This window comes from Arvicanthis niloticus, chromosome 13 (assembly GCF_011762505.2).
Source record: "Arvicanthis niloticus isolate mArvNil1 chromosome 13, mArvNil1.pat.X, whole genome shotgun sequence".
NCBI classification, from domain to species: Eukaryota; Metazoa; Chordata; class Mammalia; order Rodentia; family Muridae; genus Arvicanthis; species Arvicanthis niloticus.
In genome coordinates, this window is record NC_047670.1 from 56,252,358 (window position 1) to 56,278,589 (window position 26,232).

At 45.3% G+C, this 26,232-nt stretch overlaps 1 long non-coding RNA gene across 2 annotated transcripts; it reads right to left on the minus strand.

The window, feature by feature from the left end:
• Window positions 1-2,729: 2,729 nt before the first annotated feature.
• Window positions 2,730-17,112, minus strand: LOC143434124 (uncharacterized). Of its 2 annotated transcripts, XR_013103380.1 has the most exons (4): window positions 16,795-17,112; window positions 16,105-16,261; window positions 6,880-7,046; window positions 2,730-5,177 (listed from the first exon to the last, which is right to left on the minus strand). It is a non-coding gene; the product is annotated as an uncharacterized LOC143434124 (long non-coding RNA). The 2 variants fall into 2 exon arrangements; XR_013103379.1 differs by having other exon boundaries at window positions 2,730-7,046.
• Between the last annotated feature and the right edge of the window lie 9,120 nt (window positions 17,113-26,232).

Consider the following 26,232-nt stretch of genomic DNA (forward strand, 5'->3'; position numbering starts at 1 on the left):
TGTCCTCTGATTTCCACATGTGTATGGTGGCATATATGTGCACCTGCATTCACTGATAAACATCACACACACACACACACACACACACATACACACACACACACACACACACACACACACACACAGAGACAGACAGACAGACAGACAGATGGTGAAGTTTAATAAAACATATTTTATTATTTTTTGTTTTGTTTTTCAAAACAGGGTTTTTCTGTATAGCCTTGGCTGTCCTGGAACTCATTCTGTAGACCAGGCTGGCCTTGAACTCAGAAATCCCCCTGCTTCTGCCTCCCAGGTGCTGGGATTAAAGGTGTGAGCCACCACTGCCCCGCTAATAAAACATATTTGAAAAGAGAAAGCATATAACTTCTGTTTTTATGGGTGTGTTCTTTGAGACAGGGTCTTACTATGTAGCTCTGGCTGGGCTGAAACTCACTATGTAGACCAGGCTGGTCTTTAACTCACAGAAATCCTCCTGCCTCTGCCTCCTGAGTGCTAGGACTAAAAGTGTGTACCAGCATATCCTAATGTTTAAAGATTTCTCTGGTTGTTATTTAAGTTGAATAAACAAACTTAAGCTTCCAGCTTGGGAGGAGGGCCATAAGTAGGTCAGTCCCTTGGATGTTCATGGCCAGGTCCCTGTGTGTCACTTGCACCTGGTTCAAGTGACTTCTGTGGTGTCACTGACTCTCCAAGAAGCTCCTGCTCTCTGCACGGACAGCCTCAGATGTCCAGCACTAGTTCATGCCTGAGAGAAGGAAGAGGAGTGAGGGACCCTTATTAGGAAGAATGGGGGCTGGCTGGTAGGCCTTGAGTTGAGTTGTGGGCCAGTTGAAGCCTGCAGTGGGGACGTTCTCCCTGCCCTCACCTCCCAGGCCCAGCTGGCTGCCCTGCTTCAGAGCCATGAACACTGGACCCGAGTCCTTTTCTTACTTCTTGTTTCTTCCAAGTTCCAGGGCCTCTCAATCTCTCTTCTGGTCAACCTAGAGAGATGCCACAACTCAACATAGGAGTAAATCTGTTCATGCCGAAGAAGACATTCTTTTATGCTCCTGTGCATAGCCAAGTATTCCTCTAAGTCCCACCGGAGAAGGGGAGGCGAGAAGCTTCATCATCTTGCCCCTGCATGCACTGACGTTTGTTTAGTGCAAAATTCTTAGAGTAGAAGCCAACATCCAGTGGCTGAGGGCTGATTCAGAGTCACAGGTACAGGATATTCCCCCCCCCCCTTTTTTTTGTAACACTGGAGAATCAAACCTTGTGCATGCTATGTAAGTGCTGTACCACAGAGCTAGAGCCCTGCTCAGATATGTTTTCTTTCTGTTTTACGTAGTATGAAAAGTTACTAAACTAGTTGCCAACTTTCATGTTTACAGATTTACTTAAAATGTTGGGCTTCTATTGCTGTGACAAAACACCTGAAAATAATCAACTTAATTGAAAGAAAGGTTTGTTTTAGCTTATGGTTGCAGCCAGGGTCACTGTAAGGAGACAGAACACAGGGGTGGACTGCTCACCTCATGGTGATGGGAAAGCAAAGACAGAGAGACAGGAATACCATGTGAAGGCCAAACCCTGGTGATATAAGTTCTCACTAGGTCCCACTCTTAAAGCTTCAGTGCCTTCTAGTGGTGTTGCTTCCTAGAAACCAAGCTTCTGGCCTGTCTCAATGTATAAAGACACTTGCCACTTAGCTTGACAACCTATCCCAGGAACATGGTGGGTAGCTGAGAACTAGCACCCTGCAAAGTTTTCTGTAACCTCCACACATGCGCTGTGGCATGCACTATAAATACATTCCTTCTCTCACTAATAAATAAATGTTAACAAAATTATCTAGATGGCAGGGCTGGGGATGTGGTCCCCAGAACCACATAAATGCTAGAAGAATGTGACAGTCTGTCTGTAATTCTACTGCTAAGGAGCCAGAGACGGGATCCCCAGAGCAATTTTGCTAGCTTAGACTAGGAATCAGCAAGGACTGGGCTCACGTGAGAGACTGTAGCTCAATATATAGCATGGAAAGGGATTGAAGAAGACACATAAACTGCTGGCTTCCACACACATGTGCAACCCAACCTGTACATACACGCGCACCCATATCCATATGAATATGTGCGGTCAGTGTGGGTACACAAATCCTATGCCGTTCTTGTGGCAGTCAGAGGGCAACTTGCAAGAGCTGATTCTCTCCTCCCATCATGTCTGTTCAAGGGACTGGACTCAAGTTGTCAGGAAATGTCATTACCTGCTAAGGACTCTCACTGGCACCCTTCCCAGGATCTTGACCTCAGATGAATTCATTGTTTCTGAATCCATTGTGAAACTTCCTAGCTGCATCAGTAGATGACTGATCTCGCGGTGTCATATGTCTTGGGTTTCTCTTGTGAGTTATTGCCCTGTCTCTCCATTGTAAGCTGTGGTTAGAGAAGCTGCTTTCTCCATATCCCCCACACCCCCAGCTTCCAGCTTGCACACAGTACCTTGAGCAGAACAGACACTTGGTACAGCACGGTTGGCTGGTAACATGAACACTCGTCCCTAGAAGTGGGCACTGATTGTTTCGTCTGTGAAGCCTTCTTCCTTTTCTGGGAATTGTTAACCGTCTCCCCCCACCTCCCCTCTCATGGTTAAAAAAGGAAGCGCTGCTCCCCTCCACAGCATTCCCCACCCCCACCCCTGTTCATATTCTTCTGAGTTCCAGAAAGGAACACACAGTCTCACCAAGTTCTTGGAAGGGATCAGCAGTTATGACAAACATTTGTTGAGTGTGTGCCAGGGACAGCTCTGAACGCTGAATAAACATTGTGTTCAAGTTCATTAAATTCCCTACAAGGCACGTAATATTGTTTTGTTTTGAGACAGGGTCTTATGCAGTCCAGGCTGGCCTTGAGTTCACTGTCACTAAGGACCCTAATTCACTGGGTGCAGGAATTAGAGGTGGATTTCTGTGTGAGTGATGTGCCTTCTTAGTTCCACCTAAGCACAACCTCAGGGAAATGGGACCAGCTGACTGGCTAGTATAGGTCACGTGTTCAGCACAGTGGACAGTTTCACTGACTTCAATGCATGTGCGTGGTGTACAATTTATGTGGTGAGAGATGTGTGGTGTTTGTGTATGATGTGTGTCTTGTGTATGATGTACATTATATGTTATATGGACAGTGTATGTGATCTCTGTGTCTGTGCAATTATGTGAACGTGGAATGTGAGATGTATATATGTGGAATGTATGTGGGATATGCATATTCATGAGATGTGAGGTACTCTTTTTTTAATCTTTGTATGTATGCATCCATTCATAGGTGTGAGCGCTAGTACACACATATGTGTGCTTGGAGGTCAAAGGACAACCTTGGCTCTCAGTCCTTACATTCCAATTTGTTTGAGTCTCTTGCTGTTTTGCCATTATGTATACCAGGCTAGCCAGTCCTCAAATTTCCTGTCTCTGCTTCTTATTTTACCTAGGAATACTGGGACTGCAGATGAATACTGCTAAGCCAGATTTATGTATGAATTCAAACTCAGGTTCTCAAGCTTTATCCACTGAGCCATCTGCCCTGCTCTGTGTGTGTGTGTGTGTGTGTGTGTGTGTGTGTGTGGTGGGTGGCAGATCCCAAAGGAACAGGGCACTTCTGCAGCCTAAGCAGAGTGAAGGGTGGTAGGCACATGAAGTGACAGCTGTGCTACTAGGCAGGGTCTCCCCAAGTACAGATGAGAGTTCAGGGAAAGTGTGCAAGGAAAACGGAGCAGAGCAAAGGAGCAGGCTGGAAAGATCAAGGCTTTGTGAGCAGTTTCTACAAGGACTTTGCCCAGGGAGGTATCTTTGATTTTATTGTGGTACAGATTCCATGAAAACTCTTGACTTTGCTCTCCAAGGTGCACATCTGCACATTTTCCCAATTGCCAATAGGTGTGGAAGGTATAGAAACTCCCTCTCAGAGGCCAGAGGCAGAAGCCCTGGTCCTGGATCTCAGCCATGCCCAGCCTGAATCACACAATGGGCTGCAGAGTCAGCTAAAAAACCTCAAGGGTCTGGGGAGACTAGCAACTGTTTCTCCAGTCTGCAGGCTGCTGGGTTCCACCAAGCTCAGTTCTGGCTCTAACTACCCAGAATTAGTGGGGTTTTTGTTTTGTTTTTGTTTTTGTTTTGTGGGGGAGTATTGAGACATGGTTTCTCAGTATAGCCCTGACTGTCTTAGAACTTTCTCTGTGGACTAGGATGGCCTCAAATTCACAGAGATCTACTTGCCTCTGCCTCCTGAGTGCTGAGATGAAAGGCTACCACCACCAGCACCACCTGGCTACATCTTACTTATCGTGTATGAGACAGCACATGCTAGAACATGTGGGCAGGTGGATGCATGCCATGATTCTCACCTGTGGAAGTCAGAGGACAATTTTCAGGAGTCAGTTCTCTTCCTACCATGTGAGTTCCAGGTATTGAATGTCCACCACACCTGACACCACCCAGAATTAGGATAGATCACACAGGCTAATGATTTCCAGTCCCACAAGGCTGGCCTCCTACCCTCAAATGCCAATTCCAATGAGTGGGTTCCTTGGTTACCTATAACATCTTAACTTGGCTCCAAGTTGGAGGTTCCCATGAGTCTTTCTTCATGGTCAATAATCTACTAAAATAGCTCCCAGGAAACCTGTTCAGCATGGTGTATGGTACCTGCCCTAAAGGCAAGGGCAGGCAGGACTGTTCCTCTCACTGGGCTGCCAACTGGGGGAGATGGAGTTTTAGGATAACCTCATAAATAGTCATAACATTACTGATTGGACTCACCAACGAGAGGTCTAAGGGGGAAAGGCTGTGAGGAGTAACTCTGCTAGAGACTCTTCCCTGCCATAATCTAAGGGCCAGGGAGGAAGGTTAGGGAGGAGGGAAGGGCACCTTCCCAGCAGACAGTCACTGTACCTGTACGAGAGCCTCCTGCTTCAGCACATGCACGGTCACAGGATGAATCTGGGGATGTCTCAGCTGAGTGCTCTATTTTTAGGTCCTCCTGGGGTCTGGTTTGCAAGGTGTAATAAGATAGCAATCTGTCTGGGATTACCTGGTGCTGTCAACGGCTCAGAGAAAATCAATTCATTGCAAAGGGGGGTGGGACAAGCTTGTTGTTTCTCAGAGACATGGCTGGCTTCATCTTGGCTTCTCCTCAGTTGCACTAGAAACAAGCATTGGAAAACTGAAAGCCAGCAATATCTCCAAAGCGGACAAGCGACTGGCAATGGCAGATATATGGATTTTGAGCACAAGCTCTCCGGGTTCCTGTACCTTGCTTGGTGTCTCCTGTGGCTAGTTGGACCTCTCTGCTACCCACTCTCAGTGGAGAAGCCTGGAAGCACTAAGCCCAGGCTGCTCCTCCTGCTGCAAGGTCCACTTGAGGGTGTCAAGACTTCTTTCCCTTCTCCCTTCCCTCTCATTCTCTCCTTCATTCCCTTTCTTTGTTCTTCCTCAGTATATAGAGTAAAAATTAAAATAAAAAACTAAGAAATAACCTTCAAAAGCAACTGGAAGGGAATTCAAAATCCCATAGCACCTTTAGTGCAAAGGGCTCCAAAAAAGCTATCTTCAAATTCTAATCCCCGCTTGGTCTCCATCTCCTTGATTATTTAGTCAATTTCTCAGCCTCTTTGCCAATGTTCCCGAAATCCTCCCTTCAACGCCCAGGATTGAACTAGAAATCTTTAGTATGTATGTTTAAATGATGTACACATGTATGCAATGCATATGTCATAGTGCATGTGTGGATCTCAGGGAACAACCTCAGGTGTCAGTGTTGTAGATTGCCCACAAGCGATGACCACTCAGACACAGTTTATGGCCAATTGAAAGTGTTTATTCTAAAGCCAGTCAGTGGTGGCACATGGCTTTAATCCTAGCACTCAGAAGGCAGAGGCAGATGGATCTCTGAGATCAAGGTCAGTCTTGTCTACAAAGTGAGTTCCAGGACAGCTAGGGCTACACAGAGAAATCCTGTCTCAGAAAAGAAAAACAAAAGCAAACAAACAACTCAAAACAACAACAACAAAAGGAAAGTATTCTAGCTGGCTGGGATTACACTCAGAACCCAAATGTAGTCCTGAGCATTTAGAGCAAGTGACTTTTAAAGGCAAAACCACATCCTGTATCCTACTCAGCAGCAGCAGGAGGTTTTGTGCAAGCAGGGAACTTAACAGAAGCTAAGATAAGCAGTTAGCTGGAGAGGAAGGTTTGCACAAGCAGGTTGTTTAACAAACACTAAGAAAAGTTAGCTGGGCATCTTGGCCTCAGGTTCCTAGAAGACAATTGGGTAATCTTCCAAGGGATTCTCTATCACGGAGATCAAATTCTAGTTAAACATAAAATATCCTCAGCAAGAACACAAAATGGAGGAATCTCTTCACTGCCTTACCCTGTCACATCAGTTCTTGCTCTCCATTTTTTTGTTTTGTTTTGTTTTGTTTTGTTTTGTTTTTGTTTTTGTTTTTGTTTTTAGAGACAGGGTTTCTCTGTGTAGTTCTGACTGTTCAGAAATTTGCTTTGTAGAGCAGGCCGGCCTTGAACTCAGAAATCCACTTGCTGCTTCTCAAGTGCTGAGGTTAAAGAAGTGCTCTGTGATGCCTGGCTTATTTTCTTGATTGAGATAGGGTCTCTTGGTTGTTTTTCCCTGTGTTCTCCAGACTGACTTACAAGCTTCCAGGGAGCCTCCTGACTGCCCCCCTCCTGACTGCCCCCACCCCCCAGCATTACTAGGATTGCAGATGCTTATATTACACATCTGGCTTTACATGGGTCCTGGGGATTTTACCTTGGGTCTTAATGTTTATGTGGTAAATGATTACATACACCAAGTTGTCTCCCAGTCCACTCTCTCCCTTTCTCACCCTTTGGTCCAGTGTTTCCATTGTTCACACACCGTCTCCACCATCACAGACGTAAATCTGGCTGAACTAGAGTCTTCACAATCTTTCTAGTTCTTCCCATTCATGTCAATTCATTCTGCAGCATTCTCCAACTAGAGGCAGAGGTGTATGCTTGTTGCCTGTTATCCCTGAGAAGGAAAACAAAACCAGTTTTCTCTAATATTCTCATGGTACCTCAGTTCTGACACTAAGTGTGCACCTCTGGGAGTTTTTGCAGCAACCGCTCCTCAGGTTGTCGAGTCTTCCCAATGAGCTGGCCACCATCTGCTCAACTTGGCTACAAGCCAGAGGTTCCCATGGGCCATTCTTCACAGTTATATCTTCCAGATGGCTCTTGGAATCCGGGAAAACCTTATTTCCTATTACTGACTTCTCACAAGAATATTTTATTCATGTTCTTATTTTGGGGATGCTGGAGATGGAACCAAGAGTGTCAATTTCCTCCCAAGCTTAAAATGTGTTGAGACTCGGATGGTTTAAATGATATTCTGTGAATTTGAGGCCAGCCTGGTCTACCAGCCTGTCAAGCACCAGGACAGCCAGACAGGACTACATAGTGAGACTGCCCCTTCCCCCCCCCACCTCCACCCCCAGCCCCCCAAAAAAAGAAAAGAAAATTTCTTGGAAGAGATGGAAGGATTGTTAAAGACCAGAGTGGGTTACACAGCAAAATTACATAGCAAGACTCAGTCTCAAAAAAAAAAAAAAAAAAAAAAAAAAAAAAAGGCTGAACTCAGAATATAGCAAGTTCTAGTATCTGTAGACTCTGGGTTCCATCTTCAGCACAAAAACATACAGAAGCACAGGCTTATATTAATTAAGTTAATTTAAAGGGCAGGATTAGCAGCTTCAGAGCAGGTCAAAGCTGTAAGGGACCTTGTGGCCTTGTCATGAGCCAGGGGCATGTAGTTGCTCCTTGTTTGTATTCCATTGCTGCGCTTCCTCTCCTCTCTGCCAGAGGCATCTGTTTGCTAAGGAAACCAGGATGCAAAGCAAGGAAGAAATGGGCGCTCAGCTGTGAACAGCCCCCGAAATATTTCTGAGTCTGAGGCAAGCAAGGTAAGAGCTTCCAAACCCAGTCTGCCAAGGCAGAGAAGGATGCTCTAAATAGTTCAAGATTGTGGAAGAGATCACAGCCTTCCCCGTGGTCTGCATTGCTGAGCTGCATTCTGTGTGTTTCCAGTGGAAGGAGATCCAGACACAAAGGCTGCCCTAGGGTCACCATAAAGGGACAGAAACAAGGGTCAAGGAAGTCGCATATATGTGTCTCAAGCATCTCTGGGGCCAATCCAGGGGCTAACAAAGATTCGTACTAGAAGAGATGAGGAAGAGACAGTTAAAAAGTGTGGGGTCCTTGGCTCTCTTATTGGTTCAACCCTAGCAGAGCCTGCATCCTGGAACAGACACTGCCTACACCCAGCAAGAAAAACAGGGGAGCTAGAAAGATCCTGGGGGTTCATTGTTGGTTTTTTGTTGTTGTTGTTGTTTGTTTGTTTGTTTGTTTGTTTAAAAGAAAGAAAGAAAGAAAGAAAGAAAGAAAGAAAGAAAGAAAGAAAGAACTAGGATATGTTTTGTAGAGGTGCAGTATGGTGAGTTGGAAGGGGATGCCTCTGCAGACCCATGCTAAGCCATTTCTTTCCCCTGAGGTGCCAGCCATACAACGGATATAATATAGAATAGAGTTTATTTAGGGCATGGGGAGGAGAGTTAAGGGAGGAGAGAGAGAAAGAAAGAGAGAGAGAGAGAGAGAGAGAGAGAGAGAGAGAGAGAGAGAGAGAGAGAAGAGAAGAGAAGAGAAGAGGCTGGTCAGGAATACAGGGAGGGGGAGGGGAATGGGGAGAGAAGAGACAGAGAGAGGGTAAGAGAGAGAGCAAGAGAGTAAGACAGTGAGGAGAGACAAGCAACCCCTTTTACACTGAGTCAGGCACGCCTAGCTGTTGCCAGGTAACTGTGGGGCAGAGACTAGAAGAAACGCTAACAGTCATACTAAAAACTCAACTAGCATTGGACCCATCCCTACCACACTCTTAGTGTAGCTAAACCTGACCCCAGAGAAATCTAAGCTTCCTGCCTTTAGGCACAGGTAGTCATCCTAGAGGAGTTATTTGAGTGGAACATGCTGGAGTCTTGTCAGCCAGTGAATTACGCTTTCTTTCCTCTCTCCAATTGCTGTCCCTCAGAGGGCAGAGGTTCAGAGTGCATCAGATTAGTCACAGGAAACAAAGAAACTGGCTTCTCTCCTGGAACACTTCCTGTGCTCCTGCCTCAGTCACCAGGCAGTGCCATAAAGCCAGGGCAGAGAGCAACCTCCCAAGACCCATCCCTGAAGGGATCTGTCACAACAACCTGAAGACGGCCCTTGTAGATAGGGCCTGGAAGGTAACCACATGAATAGTCACTATTCTCCTGAGAGATGGCACCATGCCATGGTTGCATCTGGGATGAGATTTAGACAAATCAAATTCACTCATACAAATCAACACTGCTATTTACCTCCAACCTCCCCTGCCCTGACATTCCCACCCAACCCAATCCTGATGATGATGATGGTGATGATGATGATGATGGTGGTGGTGGTGATGATGATGGTGGTGGTGATGATGATGGCTTCCTATAGAAGAGCTCCCATTAGAGAGGTCAACCAAGGGAATTTTCCAGAAGCTGCTAAACTGAGATCGGGTCCATTTGAGGTTTAGAAGGATCATGTTATGGTACCTGTCTAGGCTCACTTAATCCCACCGTAGCCCTCAGCATTCCAGAAACAAAGCACACCCAGTCATCATTTTCCATGTTTCTATTGGGAGATTTGAATGCAGACAATGTCAGTGTCCCTACAGGCTGGAAGGATTCAGCCCCCCCCCCCACACACACCCTTATTGTCCCCAATACAGCCACTGCCTGATCAAAGGAGACATGCGCAATTTTGAAGGGGAAAGAGACCCAGTAATTTGGGTGGGGCAAGTCCCTCCAGCCTTTGTTGCTTAAAGGGAGATTTAATAAGTGGCTGCCATCACATCTGGGAGTAGGGACAGTCCCTCTACAGTCTGGTTTGTATCTCACAGTGGGTGAAGTGCTGGAACATGACCTTGCAATCCAGGCAGACTGAGGATCAGGGGCAAACCATTTCAGGCTGCACACAGCAGTCTCCGTTTTTTGGTCTGAGTGAAGCAATTGGGAATAAGGGTGGCCACTTTACAGAGCTGTTAAAAGAATTAGGTGAGGGGTTGTTAAATCGTGTGGTCAGCATAGAGCCTGACTCAGAACAGGTGAGAAACCAGAGAGAGAGAGAAAAGCAATTTAATTTGGTCCATCCATCTGCCATGCTCTCCCCAGCTCTATCCCAATCCACATTTTAAGGTTGAGGAGCAGTACAGAGTGACTTTGAACCAGGAAGACTGTTTTCAAAGGTCCTAGCAAGGTTACTTCCGGCGTTTCTAAAGAAAGATCTAGAAGGGTTCTTGTTGATCGAGGACAGAACAGTTTTGCTGGGGGCTTGGTCCACCTGTCTTTCTGGAAAACATTAGAAAAGACAGTCCTGGTCCATGGTGGTCTGTGACATTGGCCTTTGAGTCCAGCTACCCAGGTGGCCTTTGGTCTACAGCGGGGATGAAGAGCAGCCAGCTCCACAAACACACACCCAGTGAGGGAATCGGGGGAATCACGTCTCTCTCAGTGACGGTTGGCCACAGACAGGAAGTGTACTCTAACCTCAATAAAAGAACACCAATTCTGTCTTTCTTTCTCAAGTAACGTGGAAGGGAAGGAGTCCCTGCCAGGTGCAGAAGAAAGAAGAAAGCCTGCTCTTGGCAGCAGGGGAATCAGGTTGCCACAGCAACGAGCTTCTTCCCAAGTCCACTCATTATATGGCTTTTGAATTAGACTTCCTCTGTGTATATACACCAGTGGCTTTGATTCCCCCACTGCTTACCACCAACCTGCCTCACAGGCTTCTCCCCGGGAAAGTGTCACTGAAGGCAGCCGCCAACCCCTCCTTTCAAGGCTAGGTCCCACTTGTCCCTAGGATGCATAATATTTACTTGTTGGCTAACCCTAGGAAGAACCCAATGGGTACGCAGGGTCAAACAGCCTTCTGTCTGCTGTGGATGGGAGAAAGACAACAAGAATAACTTTTTCGGCCAGGCGGTGGTGGCACACGCCTTTAATCCCAGCACTTGGGAGGTGCAGGTGGATTTCTGAGTTCGAGGCCAGCCTGGTCTACAGAGTGAGTTCCAGGACAGCCAGGGCTACACAGAGAAACCCTGTCTCAAAAAAACCAAAAAAAAAAAAAAAAAAAAAAAAAAAAAACCCAAACACTTTTCAAGCATCAATTTGGCCAGACAGAAATGCAGACCCTTTAAACTCAACTCTCTGGGACTTCTGTTTATTTTTATTTTTTTATTTTTTTGAGACAAGGTATTTCTGCACAGCCCTGGCTGTCCTAGAACTCAACTCTGTAAACTGTATTGGCCTCAAACCCAGAGATCCACCTGCCTCTGCCTCCCAAGTGCTGGGATTAAAGACGTGCACCGTCACTATCACCTGACAAACTTTCTGGGACTTTAACCTTGGAACTACAGTAGGATCTGGAAAAGCAAGAAGCTTGAAATAGCCCTCCGGTGACTGATGTGGGTCACGGTAACTATCAGCTTAGACCAGGGCTCTCAACGTTCCCACTGCTGTGACATTTAGTACAGTTCCTTATGTTGTGGTGACCTCCAACACTCAATCATTGCTGGAACTACTTCATAACTGTAATTTTGCTACCATTATGAATCGAAATATAAATTATCTGTGTTTTCGAATGGTCTTAGATGACCCCTGAGGAAAGATCACTCGACCCACACATGACTTAGACGTTATGGAAGAACAGTCAGCTAGAACTGACATGCTCACATACAAAGATTATTCTGGTTTTTTTTTTTTTTTTTTTTTTAAGCAAGTTGTTCAAACTCATAGAATCAGAAAGAACAGAACTAGGGGGAGAGAGAAGGAAGGGGTTGTTTAATGATTACCAAGTTTTACCTCTGCAAAATGAAAACATTCCGGAAATAGTAAGTCACTAGGGGAAAAGAGGACAGAAAGGTGGGAAGGGGATATGTTGGGTGGTATTGGGTGCAGGGGAATGGGAAGGGGGAGTTAGGGATAGCTAGGATTGAGATACACTTACAGCCAGGCTGTGATGGCACATGCCTTTAGTCCCAGAACTCGGGAGGCAGAGGCAGTTGGATCTCTGAGTTTGAGGCCAGTGTAGTCTATAAAGGGAGTTCCAGAAAGCCATATATGTGTGTGTGTGTGTATGTATGTATATATGGTATATATATGGTGTATATATATGGTATATATATATATGGTGTACACACATACATGTATATATATATATGAAATTGTCAACAAATAAATAAAAGATAATTTTAAAAGTTGTTGAGACTGGCTAAACACCGGTATGGCCATATCCCTACTGATCTCAAAACAGTTAAGTTGAGAATAGTAAATCTATACCTATAATCCCAGCACATGGGAGGCTGAAGCAGGAGGATCTGTGCTATATAATGTGTCCTGGGCCATTCTGGGTTACAAATGGAGATTCTGTCTCATGCAAAATAAAACAAAAGATGCTGCATGAGTGGCACCTCAAGATAGTAATCTCGGTATCTAGGAGCTGAAGCAAGAGGGTCCAGAGTATAAGACCTGCCTGGCTGTGGAGTGGGAACCAGTGTTTGCTTCTCTTTGTTTTGAGACTGGGTCTGGTATAGCTTGGGCTGATCTTGAACTTGGTGTGAAGCTAAGGATGACCCTTACCACCTCTACACCTTTAATGTTGGAATTAAATGCCAACGTGGGTGGTAAGACCTGGGGTTTGTTTGGTTTTTAAGAAAATGTTATGCCTTGTGCTTGCTGTTACCTTTGCTTTTTAAAGACCTAATATATAACAATGCTTTTCTTTGTGTCTTTTGTTTTGCTTTGTTTTGTTTTAGAGATGGGTCTTCACTATGTAGCCTTTGCCCGATTTAAAACTCCCTATGTAGAACAACCTGATGTCACATTTACAGAAGTCTGCCTGCTTCTGTCTCCTAGTGCTAGGATTAAAGACGTGCACCATCATGACCCATTCTGCTTAAAAATTTTATATAAGGGTTACATAAGTTTGGAAGGGGATAAAATAAGCTCTTATGAGTTTTTATCTTTGAAGCTGGGATATTAACCAAGGACGAGGCTGCTAATTTTATTCCCTTTGAAAACTTTCAAAAACCTCAATCAAGGGGCTGGGGAGATGGCTCAGAGGTTAAGAGCACTTGCTGCTATTCCAGAGGACCTGGGTTCAGTTCCCAGAATCCACATCATGCAACTCACAACTGTCTGCAATGCCAGTTCCTGAGAATCCAATGTCTCTGGCTCCCAAGAGCATTTGCATTCCCATGCACAAGTCCCGTGCACACACATACATCTAATTAAAAATAAAATAATAAAAAGGAATCTTTAAAGCAGACTCTGTATCCATTATCTTTATAATTTTAGTAAGCTGATAAAAACAGAGAGCTGGAATTAACATGCCTGATCTGCTAAACCTATCAGTTCAACAGACACTGAGTGTGTACCAGCAAGAGGTGAATACAGGGGAGCCAGGCAGGGTGGCCTTCCCTCTCGTTGAACCTACACTCTCATGTGCAGAGTCACCAAGCAAGACAAATGAACTTTTCATGGCTGTAGAGGAAGCTGAAACCTGGAAGGACAGATGTGTGCAGAAGTAGAGAATGATGTGGGTAAAGGCTTGCTTTGTGCAGCGGTTCATCTCTTTGAGTGCCTCTGAGGAGGTGATGCATAAGCTGAGAGCAGAAGAATAAGAAGGAACTAGCCATGGGAAGAGGGGGTGGCAAGGCACCCCAGGCTTAGGAACAGAGAGACTGCAAAGACACAGAGCCAAGAGACAGCTTGGCTCGTGGCTAAGAGAACAGGTCATTTTGGTGAGAGAACAAGAGGGTGGGTGGAGGGTAGAGGTGCGGACACAGCCACGTGTTCCCAGAGCAATGGGAGAGCACCTGTGGGTTCCCAGCAGGGAATGCCACGATCCTGACTATGTACAAAACAGATCATTTGGCTGCTGTGGGAAGCTGGACACCACAAAGGGAGAGAGGAGAAGCAGAGAGACAGGATAATGATGTCTTTGTTAGCTTCCTGCTGAATGACATCAATGACAGTTTGGTTTTAGACGAGGTTAGAAAATTGCTGGTAATTACTGAAAGAGGTTAGAAGAATATGCTTTTACATAAGCCTTCTGTACACACAAAACAACTGACACTTGTTATCTTTGCTGGGGTGGGTGGATAGTTACGGCCAACTATTTTTGAACTTTAAGGAGCCTCAAGTTGGTGGGGTCTTACTTCATGAAAAGATCTTACAAGTCTGGGTAGAATCTCAGATTAGCTTCCCTCTCTCCTGTCTCCCCCTTCTTTCTGGCAGATTTTCATATAGCCCATGCTAGCCTCAAACTTGATATATAGCTGAGGATGCCCTTGGCTTTTTGACCTTCCCATATCTACCAGTACAGTACAGGGATTTCAAGTGTACACCGCCAAGCTCAGTTTAATGTGGCCCTGGGGAATCTAACCCTGTTTGCCCCTGCACAAGCTGGGAAACCCCAACTTCCCCTGCTTCCCCCCAACCTGGCCTGTGCAGAGAAAACTCCCCCCACCCCCAGGCCCCTAACTGCTTGGAGAAAACTCTAGGCTACTCGGCATCCCTCCTTGCTTTCTGGCAGTCCACCCAAGAGTGCCCGCCCAGGGGCTCAGTTTTTGACCATATATGGACACCATCCTAGTTCCTAGCTGGCACATCATCACGCCAAGCCTAAGCGCTATAAAATCCCATTGCTTTAGCCTGGACACATGACTTCACTGCCCCCCCCCCCCCACCTGTGAGATGATGGGTGAGCCCACCTGAGAGCCACCTCCTAATAGACCTACCTTTATCTACTTTTAATCTGGTCTAACCTGGCCAACATCTGCTGCACTGAGGGAGAGGAAAAGCCAAGCAGCTTCATGCACAGTAAACTCTCCACCATCTTAGTCCCACCCCCAGAGAGAGTCCACCATCCTAACTGGCTCCTGGGGATTGCCATAGCTGTTGGTCTACAAAACACATTTGATATAGCAAAATGTGATGAAGTTCCATCTCCAGAGTTTCTAGAAATATCAAATTCTTTTGTAAAACACATAATTTGAGGCTGGCAGTGTAAGGTTGAGTGCTTGCCTAGCAGGCATGAAACCCTGGGTTCAATTCCCAGCACCAGATAAACAGTGGTGGCTCAGGCCTGCAATTCCAACACTTGCAAGGTGGAAACAGGAGGATCAGAAACTCGGGATTATCCTTGGCTACATAAGGGGGTTTAAAGCTAGCCTGGGCTACATGAGACCCTGTCTCAAGAGAAAAAAACTTGCTCTTGTGTTGGAAAATAATTAAATAGATATTCCTCAGCTTTACTGACATACAATTGACAAATTAAAAATCGTACATATTTACAGTATACCCATGGTCTTTTGACACATATACACTAGGAATTATTGCTAATCAATCAAGCCACTTAACACGTCCACCACTTCGCATAGTCACGATCTAAAAGAACACAAGTTCTTCTCCTTTTCTTTTTCTTCTTGGTAGGGTTTTGCTACATGGACCAGGTGGGCCACACTCCTGACTCAAGCCTCTTGAGAGCTGGGGTTGTAGGTGTGGACCACCCTTCCTACCAACTGGCTCTCTTAAATTTCACATTTATGTCACCTAACACTGCCGACTGCTCATACGTGCCCATCTTTGTTGCTTTCAAAACACATTGCTCAGGTGTGGTTCCTAGTGTAGCAGCTCTGAGAGCCAGCAGGGTTGAAGGGAAGCAACTAAGTCATTAAGAGAGCTTAGTGGAGTTTCTGTTAGCTGCCCCACCCCCACCCCTCCACAGCAGGTGGCTACATAGCGTCCTTTCTTAGGTAAATACCAATCACCACTATCCACAAGAGCTTTGTAAGTACTAAGAAGGAGGGGCTGGGTAGGTAGGAAAGATATAGCTGAGAACAGGGCACTGTATCCCAGGCTATGGTACTTGGTGCATGGACAGAGTCACTGGGAGTGTCAAGATGGGGAAACTGAGGGAGGGCAGGGCTGCTGCAGAACCATAGGCCTGTGACGGTGATTTACCTTTGATGTATGTCTTCTGGTGTCAGGCATCCCTTGAGGCAGATTCGTCCAGGGTCCCGACTCTTGGGACTGAGATACTTGGATTCGATTTCAATGCGGTGTGCTGGCTGTGCACAGGTACATCTTACTTTCGGTTTCTGGGCCTCAGTTTCTTCCTCTGAAAAACAAAGACTGGTAAGGGTGGTATGAAGATTCCTTTATGTATTGTTGTTGAATGCCCATATGTTCGCATGTCTCAACGCATACATTATTACACATTAACGCATGCCAAGCATCTAGTATGATGCCTGGCATGGGAAGAACTTGAAAGCACACGCATCACTATTTAACCCTTCTAATGGTTCTGCGGCTCTAGGAATGTGAATGCTTGTTCTGTAGGGAAAGGTACAGAGACTTGGAGAGCTCTCAGCTCGTGGAGAGAATCCTATACTCTGCTCTCCACGCCAAGGGAGAAGCCCCAGGGACAAAGCAGGGTTCAGGATGCCGGGTCCTGCATCCTATTTCCCATAGCAGTCTTCAAACTAAATGCCCAGATGCCCCATGTTCACCCCAGATAATTGCAAAACAGAGCCACGCCTGCCTCCCTGACTTTAAACACCCCCCGCCCCCCTTGCGGGAGCTGGCAGCCAGCCGGGTCAGGCTTAAGTGTCTTTGGTCCCCAGTCTGCAGCATGTCCAGCTATTAACTCACTTGGCAACTCTAAAGCAGATGAACCACAAATCTGGAACTCAGCCCGCAGGGGCCACATTACAACGAAACCACCCCCACCGCCTTGCGCACAGCGGCCTCCTCCGTGAGATGAAACCAGTTTGTGAGATGAGAAAGCTAGCTCTCTCTATCTTAATCCTGCTGGTTGGATGCAAATTGCTTTCTCCCACTGAAGTGAAAGAACGCTGGTGGGTGGCATGGAATGACTGGCGGGGGTGTGCAGCTGAATGTGGGATTGAGGTTAGTGACAGGGCACCCCAGGAATTCCTCCTTCTGCACACACTCGCCATGCTCCATCCCAGAGCGCCTTCAGCACCTGCACTTTTCTTTCCCTTCATCCCAGCTCTTGTAATAGGTTTTATAGTCCATGGAATTCCAGCTCAGTGTTTTTCTCGACCTTGTATGAAGCAGGAAGCATTAAGGTGGGGCGGAAGTAACCAGTAAACAGTCTACTAGGCCCCCCGGGCAGGCTACACTGGGTAACGAGGGATCCTACAGAAGATGGAGGGAAGCCGGAGCTGGGTGTTGCACTTCACTCTGTGGGCGGTGCTACACATTCACATTTTGCTCATGCACTGGGATGGGGGCAGGGGACATTTTCATGCACATATATGTTCTTACCTGCTTCCTTACACAAAATGCCTTAGGTGGCTTACAAAAATTTATACAATGTCAAGGAACAGAATAGATGTCGTTAGAAACAGAGAAATTCAGAGGGAAATAACGAAGCTCGTAACTGTGCAGTAAGTTGCCCTGCACAGTTGTTAATGTGATCCATAAACTTGGCTTTGGAAACCCTAGAAATCCAAAGCAAAGCATGACCACTCTTAACACAGGAAGGAAATGCAGAATCCATAAACGAAAAAAAAAAAAAAAAAAAAAAAAAACTGTAGCATCACGGGAGAAGCGCTGTCTTGCACTGTCTTGCCTCCATGTTGAAATTTGGGAGGAATTCTTACATGGATCCATCCAAAGATGAGCAGTAGATAAAACAACCATTGCACTGGAGAGATGGCTCAGCCATTAAGAGCACTAACTGCTCTTCCAGAGGTCATGAGTTCAATTCCCAGCAACCACATGGTGGCTCACAACCATCTGTAATGGGATCTGATGCCCTCTTCTGGTGTGTCTGAAGACAGCGACAGTTAAAAGAACAAAACAAAACAAAAAAACCCCAACCATTGCTTATTAGACTTCTTAGGTTGAGTCAAGTTGCCAAAATGTCATTCAGGATCCTAACATTCATTATGTATAATACCAGAAATTAGGAATAGTTTGAATGCCACTCAGATACATTATTGTACAAATGTCCTATGGAGTATTAGGCAGTTATTAAGGGGAAAGATGAACAATTTAGGTTACTCATGTGAAACAATTTCCAAGATGTACTAGGAAATGAAAGAAGTAGGAGGCAGAAGAACGTCTCTATCAGGGCAGTGTCTGTGAAAATGAAATAAAAATCATGTGTACTTCCAAATGTTGTGCATGTCCTTAGTCCTTCCTAGGAGGGATCATAAGAAACACCAACTAAATGCAAATAATTTTCTGGGCAACAGTCTTTTCACTATACAGTTGTTTGAACCTTCTGAATTTTGTAGCATGGGAATATATTACTATACTTAAAAAGAGTCATTAAAAAGTATGAAAGTCAGGCAGTGGTGGTGTATGCTTTTAATCCTACATCTCATGAGGCAGAGGCAGGCAGACCTCTGAGTTTGAGGCCAGCCTGGTCTACAGAGTGAGTTCCAGGACAGCCAGGGCTATACAGAGAAACCCTGTTTCAAATTTAAGAAAGAAAAAAAGAAAGAAAGAAAGAAAGAAAGAAAGAAAGAAAGAAAGCTCAGCTCATTTATTTAAGTGCTTAGTCACCAGAGAGTGGCACTATTTGAAAGGATTAGAAGGATTAGTGGGTGTGGTCTTGTTAGAGGAAGTGTCTCACTGGGGTGGACTTCTTTAAATTTTAAAAGCCCATGCCAAACCCAAAGTCTCTCTCTGCCTGTGAAACAGGCTGTAGGTCTCAGCTACTAAGCCTCTGCCTGCATGCTGCCGTGCTTCTTGCTATGATGGCAGTGGACTAAACCTCTGAAACTATAAGCATGTCCCAATTAAATATTTTCTCTTATAATTGCATTGGTCATGGTGTCTCTTTACAGCCAGGGAACAGTGACTAAAATACATGGGTAATTCCCATCCAGAGAATCCAATGCAAAGAAAACACAAACAAAGGAAAATCAGAGAATCCATTGCAAACAAAATACAAAGGGAAAAACCAGTGCTTGTGCACAGACTAGAAACTTACTTCTGTTTATTATTTTGCTATAGTGTGCATCTTTTGCCCCAAAAGCCCTGCTCTCAATGCCTGATGCTACTGGGAAGTAGTAGAACTTTTAAAAGTGTTTTATTTTTATTCATGTGTGTTCCTGTTTGTCTGTATGTGCACCACAGAACACTACTGTGGCAAAAGCCTGAGGTAGAGAAGGCTGTTTACCTCATGGTGACTAAGAAGCCAGCAGGAAAAACAGCAGAAGGGGCTGGGGCAAGGTCTAAGCTGGTTTCTTTATTTTCCTTTTCAGATTTCTCATTGTTAGTATATGGAAACAAAACTGACCTAATTTTTTTTTACATTTATTTTATATATATAGTGGTTTGCCTGCATGTTTGTGTATGTTCCTGGTGCCTGCAATAGCCCAAAGAGGGCATCCAGAGCCCTTAGAACTGGAATTATGGAGAGCTATGAGCTGATATGTGGGTGCTGAGAACCAAACCTAGTCTTCTGGGTTAGCATCCAGTGCTTTTAACTGCTGAGCCATCTCTCCAGCTCCAAGTAATGGGAATTGTGATAGGCATGACTTAACTGAGGAAGGTTAGGTCATTGGAGGGAAGTGCCATAAAAGAGGATACTGGGGCCAGGATTCCTTTCTCTCCCTCTCTGCTCTCTGGCTGGTATAAGGTGAGCATCTTTGCACTACCACCCAGAGTCCGCTGTGATGTTCTTCTTGACCTCAGGCCCAGGAGCAGTGGTGGAAGCGGATGATGAGCTGAAACCTCTGACACTGTGAGCCAAGATAAACCTTTCCTTTTCATAATTTAATTTGGTCAGGTGTTTTGTTACAGTGATGAAAACTGACTAATGCAGATGCCAGTGTTATCTAAAGTAGTCAACAATTTTAAATGCAATCCCCATTAAAACTATTTTGGGTAATTATAGGGGGAAATCAGCTCTAAAATTCTCAGGATCTCAAGGAACCCCAAATAACCTTTGCCCCAGGTAAGGGGTGAAAAGAACAAAATTAGAGGCTTCATATTTCCTGGTTTCACAACTTTCTGCCACAAAGCTACTATGGTCAAAATATGCACAGTTTGTATATATCAGTGGGATAAAAGGTGGAGACCAGAAAGCAACTCTCAAATGTGTAATGTAGTGATTATAGCAAAGAGATCAGAGGTTTTTGATGGTAGAAAGAAGTCTTTTCAATAAATGATATAACATCTATATGCAAAAAGAAGAGAAAGAAATTGAACTTTTCCTTTATACCATACAAAACTTAACTTTTAAAAAATGGATCAAAGACCTAAACACAGGAACCAAAGCTGTGGAACTCTGAGAAGAAAACACAGGGAAATTTTTCATAATTTAATAACAATTTCTTAGATATGAAAACAACAGGGCCAGCAAGATGGCTTCAGCCAGAAAAGGTGCTTGCTGCTAAGCCTGATAACCTGAGTTAGAGTCCTCCTAGGCCCCATTTGGTGAAATAAGAGAATTGACTCCTGAAAATTATCCTTTGACCTTTACATATGTGTTATAGCATGTGTAGCTATACCACATACTAAATAAATTAGTAAAAAAAAAAAAATTAAAACTGGAAAAAAAAGGTGGGGGCTAGAGAAGTGGCTCAGTGGTTAATAGCATTGGTTTCTCTTCCAGAGATCCAGATTTGATTCTCAGCACCCTCATGATGACTCTCAAACATCTGTAACTCTAGTTCCAGGGGTATCCAGCTCCCTCTACTGGCTTCTGTGGGCACTGCACACATATGGTACACACCTACACACAGGCATGACACCCATACACATAAAAACAAATTTTTGAACAATTTTAAAAAAAAAAATAATTGGGCTACATCAAAACTAGAAATGTTTGTGAATCAAAGAGCTAAATCAGAGGGAACAAGCAACACAGAGAAAGGGAAGACGTGTTTGCAAATTGCCTATCTGATGAGGGGTTAAAGGTCAGACTACAGAAGGAACTCCTAAAAGCCAAGGAGAAAAACCATCCAATTATGAAATGAGCAAGGGAATTACCCCAAGGGAAACATGCAAACGGGCAACAAACTTAACGGAGAGACATTCCATGCCAGCAATCTGGAGCATCACAATGAGACTCCACTTCACACCCACCGAAATTACTATTATAAAAGGGAAAGAAAAAGTGTAGGGGAGGCCGTGAAGCTGGGACTCTTGGGCATTGCTGGTGGGAATGCAAAGATGGTTCAGCTGCCATAGGAAACTGCACGGTGACTCCTCAACAATTATAAATAGAGTCACCACGGGATCCAGCAGTTTCATTTCTGAAAACAGGGATTTGAATCTTCTCATACCCCTGTTCATAGAAGCATTAGTCATAAGACTGAAGAGATGAATGCTATCTGAATGTCCACCAACAGAGGTAGGTGGGGCCAGGAAGTTGGCTCAGTGATAATGGTGCTGGCTGCCAAGCTGGATGACCTGAGTTCAATTCCCAGGCCCCATGTGGTGAAAAAATGAGAACTCACTTCCTTAACTTGTCCTCCAAACTCCATGTATGTACACGCACACACTGCCAATAAATAAATACATTAAAAAATACAATTAAAAGAAATATATAAATAAACACAGGTAGGTTATAGTTTGGGTCCTGAATACCTGGGGCGTTCCATGCACTGGAGGATTGGTTCCCAGGGAGTGCTATCAGGAGGTTGTGAAGTCACTGGCAGATACTCAAATCATTCAGGGGTATCCCTGAAGGGAAGAACTGTGGGACCCCAGTCTCTTTCTCTTTTGTTACCTGGCTTATTCAGTGAGTGGGTTTTCTCTGCTTTGGCCTCTGTGGTGACAGATGAATAACAGGCCCCAAACAATGAAGCAAATTGATTGTGGACTGAAATATGAAAAACCATGAGGCAAAAGCAAGCCTTTTTCTTTATAATGTTAATCTCACAGATGTGAGAAGAAAGACCACCTACCCAAATCATCATGGCCAAATTAACTAATTCAAGCAATTAATTAAAGCAAGCTTGTTTTGTTTTGCTTGTTTTTTGAGACAGCATTTCTCTGTGTAGCCCTTGCTGTCCTGATACTCGCCCTGTAGACCGGGCTGTCCTTGAACTCAGAGACATCCTCCTGCTTCTCCCTCTTATGTTTTTTTTTTTAAATTCCTGTACATGAGCTGCCTCCCCCTAAGGTAGGGATCAAGAGGTCAGCCTTGGACATGAGTAAGATAAAAGCTTTTATACTCCAGGAGGTATAAAAGGGGGTTTCAAAGAGGGACTCTGGCAGACGAACAGGTAGGGTTACAGGAACAGAACATAACGACTTCCTGTAACAAAGACATAGTTGCTAAGTGGTCATAGCAATAGGTCATAACAATAGGTAGTCATAATAACTTTCTGAAATAAAGACATGGTCGTTGTTTCCTGAAACAGGCAGTACAGAGCCATTTGTAGCTAAGGTTATAGGTGGGACATAGACCAATATGTGAGAAACAGATTTAATCATAAACAGGAGTGAACCTGGTTTATCTTTACTAAAAGATGGCTTTCAAGCCTAAGATTGAGGCAGGCTTATAAATAAATAATTGGTGAATTTAATTATCTCAGGCATTTTGGAATACTGGTGGAATATTAATATGGTTTGCTAGTATATTTAGTGCTATCCAGCTTTAGGAAGGGGTGAAATTTTGACATAAGCTCCAACAGGGATGAATCTTCAGGATGTGTGCTTAAGTAATATATAAATCAGTCTCAGAGAGCAAGGTGGCACCAACCTAAAATTCCAGCACTGGTGAAGTGGACAGAGCCATCCTCAGAACTCTTTATGAAGGAAGCTGTTCCAAGCCAGCCTAGGGTTTGTGAGATCCTGTCTCAAAGAAAACCAACAATGGTATCTTAGTTAAGGTTTTACTGCTGTGAACAGACACCATGACCAAAACAACAACTCTTATAAAGAACAACATTTAATTGGGGCAGCCTTACAGGTTCAGAGGTCCAGTCCATTATCATCAATGTCAGAAAGCATGGCAGCGTCCAGGAAGACATGGTGCTGGAGGCGCAGAGAGATCCACATCTTGTTCCCAAGGCAAATAGGAGAAGACTGTTTTCTAAGAAGAGGGTCTCAAAGTCCACCTATGCAGTGACATACTTCTTCCAACAAGGCCACACCTCCTTAAAAAAAAGTGCCACTCCTTGTGGGGCAAGCATATTCAAACCACCACATAGGGCTAGCAAGATGTTCATCAGGAGATGGTACTTGCCACCAAGGCTGACAACCGGTGTTAGATTCCCCAGAACCAACATGGCTGAAGAAGGCAACTGATTCCCCCAAGCTCTTTCTAGCCTCCAGGTGCAAGATCCCACACCACAGATGCATTCACATGTATAACACTCAGCATAAACATGTATCAGATACACCATGCTTACCACACACATCACACACAACATCACAAAGACACAAATAATGGAATCATACTCTCCCCGACTACATATCTACTTCACCACGTATACCTTTCCCACACAATCGCATGTCACATATACCAGAAACACAGCAACCCCACCACCACCTTACCACACACGTTCTCCACATCTCCACAGACACAGACTACACACCTCTCCATATGTATCACACATACTGATGGCTCAGGCATCGGGCTCATTCAGACCCAGCCTAACTTGCAGGAGGTTTCCTGAGTGCTTGGAACACAAACGGAAAAATTTGTTACTTTCCTACGTAAACACCTCTTCCTCCCACTACCCTAGCTCCTGTGAAATGAGTCAATCATAAGTGTGTGCCTCCCCGGACGCCAGGGAAGCCCGAGTCTGTCTTCCCTCCCAGCAAATTTGCTGCTTCCTGCCCTGTTCTGCAATTCTTCTACAGCGAGCTTCATTTTACAGCTTAATACCCCGAGAGAGGCACAAGACAAAATCCAGAGGGAGAGTAACACTAGGTATCAGTCAGCGCGAGGAAGCCGTGAGACCGAGGAGTCAGGCCTGGGCTGCTTTCCAGCAGTGACAGAGGAGAAATGCTGGGCTGGATGAGGTGTGATCAGAAAGGCAGTCAGCCAGTGGCACCAGGAACTGGGGTGGGGACCGTGCCAGCCTCTCCGGAGTTGTATCTGGCCAGCCATCCTTTCTTCTCACTGCCAGCCGTATGAAAGCGGAGCCCCTAGCTCTCCAGGTCTCGGAGGCAGCAGATAAAAATGATCAGATGCCATGAACAGCCAGGGACAAAGGGTCCCAGCCCGGTGAACGCTGCAGAGTGGCTGAGAACAACAGAGCAGATCCGCTCGGCCCAAAAAACCCTCTCCAGGGCGATGTCCTGTGCTCCCCCATCCTCTCACTTTACCCCCATTGCTTTAGTTAGGATTCCAGCTGTTCCCCAAAGACCCATGTGTCAGCTTGTTTCCCCAGAGTGGCCCTATTGAGAGACTGGGGACCTTTAAGAGGTGGGAGAGATGGGTCCTAACGTGTGGGTCCGGAGGGGTGGGACGTGGAGTTGGGAGTGTGAGGTTATATCCTGGATCATTTGGGTGGCTCTTGAAGGGCGCGGTGTGACTGCAGCCACCCCTCCCACCTTGTTCCAGCCATGAAAGAAACAAGTTTTATACTGCCGCCATGATAGGCTGCCTTGCCACTGTTACAAAGCAACAGAGACAGCCAGGCATTGGCTGGACCCTCCCAAGCCTGGAACCACAACAGCACTGCTCTAAATGATGAAAATCTCAGTTGTTTCTTACAGTAGCACGAAGCTGACTGTATTAGTTGCTTGTTTCTTTGCTGTGACCAAGGCTGCTTAAGGCTTTTGGCGGGCGTGGGGGTGGGGGGTTGCTCACAGTTTAAGGGGGACGACAGTTCATTACGGCAGAGAAGTCACAGGAACTTGAAGCTGCTGTTTTATGGCGCTCACAGTTAGGAGCAGAGAGAGACAAATGCTGGTATTCATCTCACTCTCTCTTTTCTGTAGAGTCCAGAATCCTGATCCTTGTGCCACCCATAGTTAAGACGGGTTTTCCCACCTCCGTTATCCTGATCTAGGAAATCTCTACCTGCACGGCCAGAGGCATGTCTTCCTAGATCCTCGTGACTTAAGAAAACCTGCATCTATTAATTTAATAATTCTTTTTAAAACATTTTTAAGGGAAAAAAAAACCCCACAGATATGGCATGCCTGTAATCCCAGCACTTGGGAAGGAGAGGTAGGTGGATCTCTCTGAGTTCTAATCTAGCCTGGTCAACAGAGTAAGTTTTGGGTCAGCTAGTGCTACAGAGATGAGATCCTATCTCAAAAAAATGTATTTTAACCTTTAAATTCTATCAAGATAATGGGATCTGAAGAAATCAAAACCTTTTTTCTGATCATTGCTGATGGAAAATTCTGGAATTCTGCAGATACCAGCTCTGCTCCTTCTACACCCCTTACTGCTTTATTGCTCCTGCTGTGGTGGGTTATGGGTTGAGCCTGTGCAGGCGGAGACTCAAGGCCAATGCTGGGATCACCAATACTCACTCCTCCACGTTATTCATTGAGGGAAATTCACCAATATGGCTAACTTGCTCCGGGGAATCTCCTGCCTCCACCCAAGGCTGGAATTACAGGTGGGCTGCCACGCTTATCCAGAATTCACATGAGCTTCTGAAGAGCCAAATTACAATCCCCATACTTGCATGGCGAGCACTTTAACCACGGAGCCATCTCTCCAGCCCACAGCTTATATTTCAAAGAGAACAATGACATGGAAGAGAGGGAAGAAGGAGGAGGGAGGAGAGAGGAGGGAGGAGGGAGGATTGTCACAGACTGAAAGAACTGTGTCCCACATAACAGTGAAGCTGAGAGCCTGAATATGAACTAGTTGATTCCTTCTGTCTATACTCACCTGTCGCCTCCTACACCACTTCATAAATAGATTTGAGGGACATCTAAGTTCCCCAGGGACTGTTTGATGACTGTGTTTTCTTGCAGCTTTCCGAGGCCCAAGGAATGCCACAAAGATCACACCATGCAAGAGACCTCATGCAAGAGACTTACTGGGGGGTGCTGCCACAAAAGGCCACTTCTGAGCGGGGCTAGAATAGAAGAAAACAGGCCGTGACTTCATGGATTTTATGGGGAGGGGAGAATGGAGCATGCCCATGGTGGTGATGTGAAATGTGTCACATTGGCCTTTAG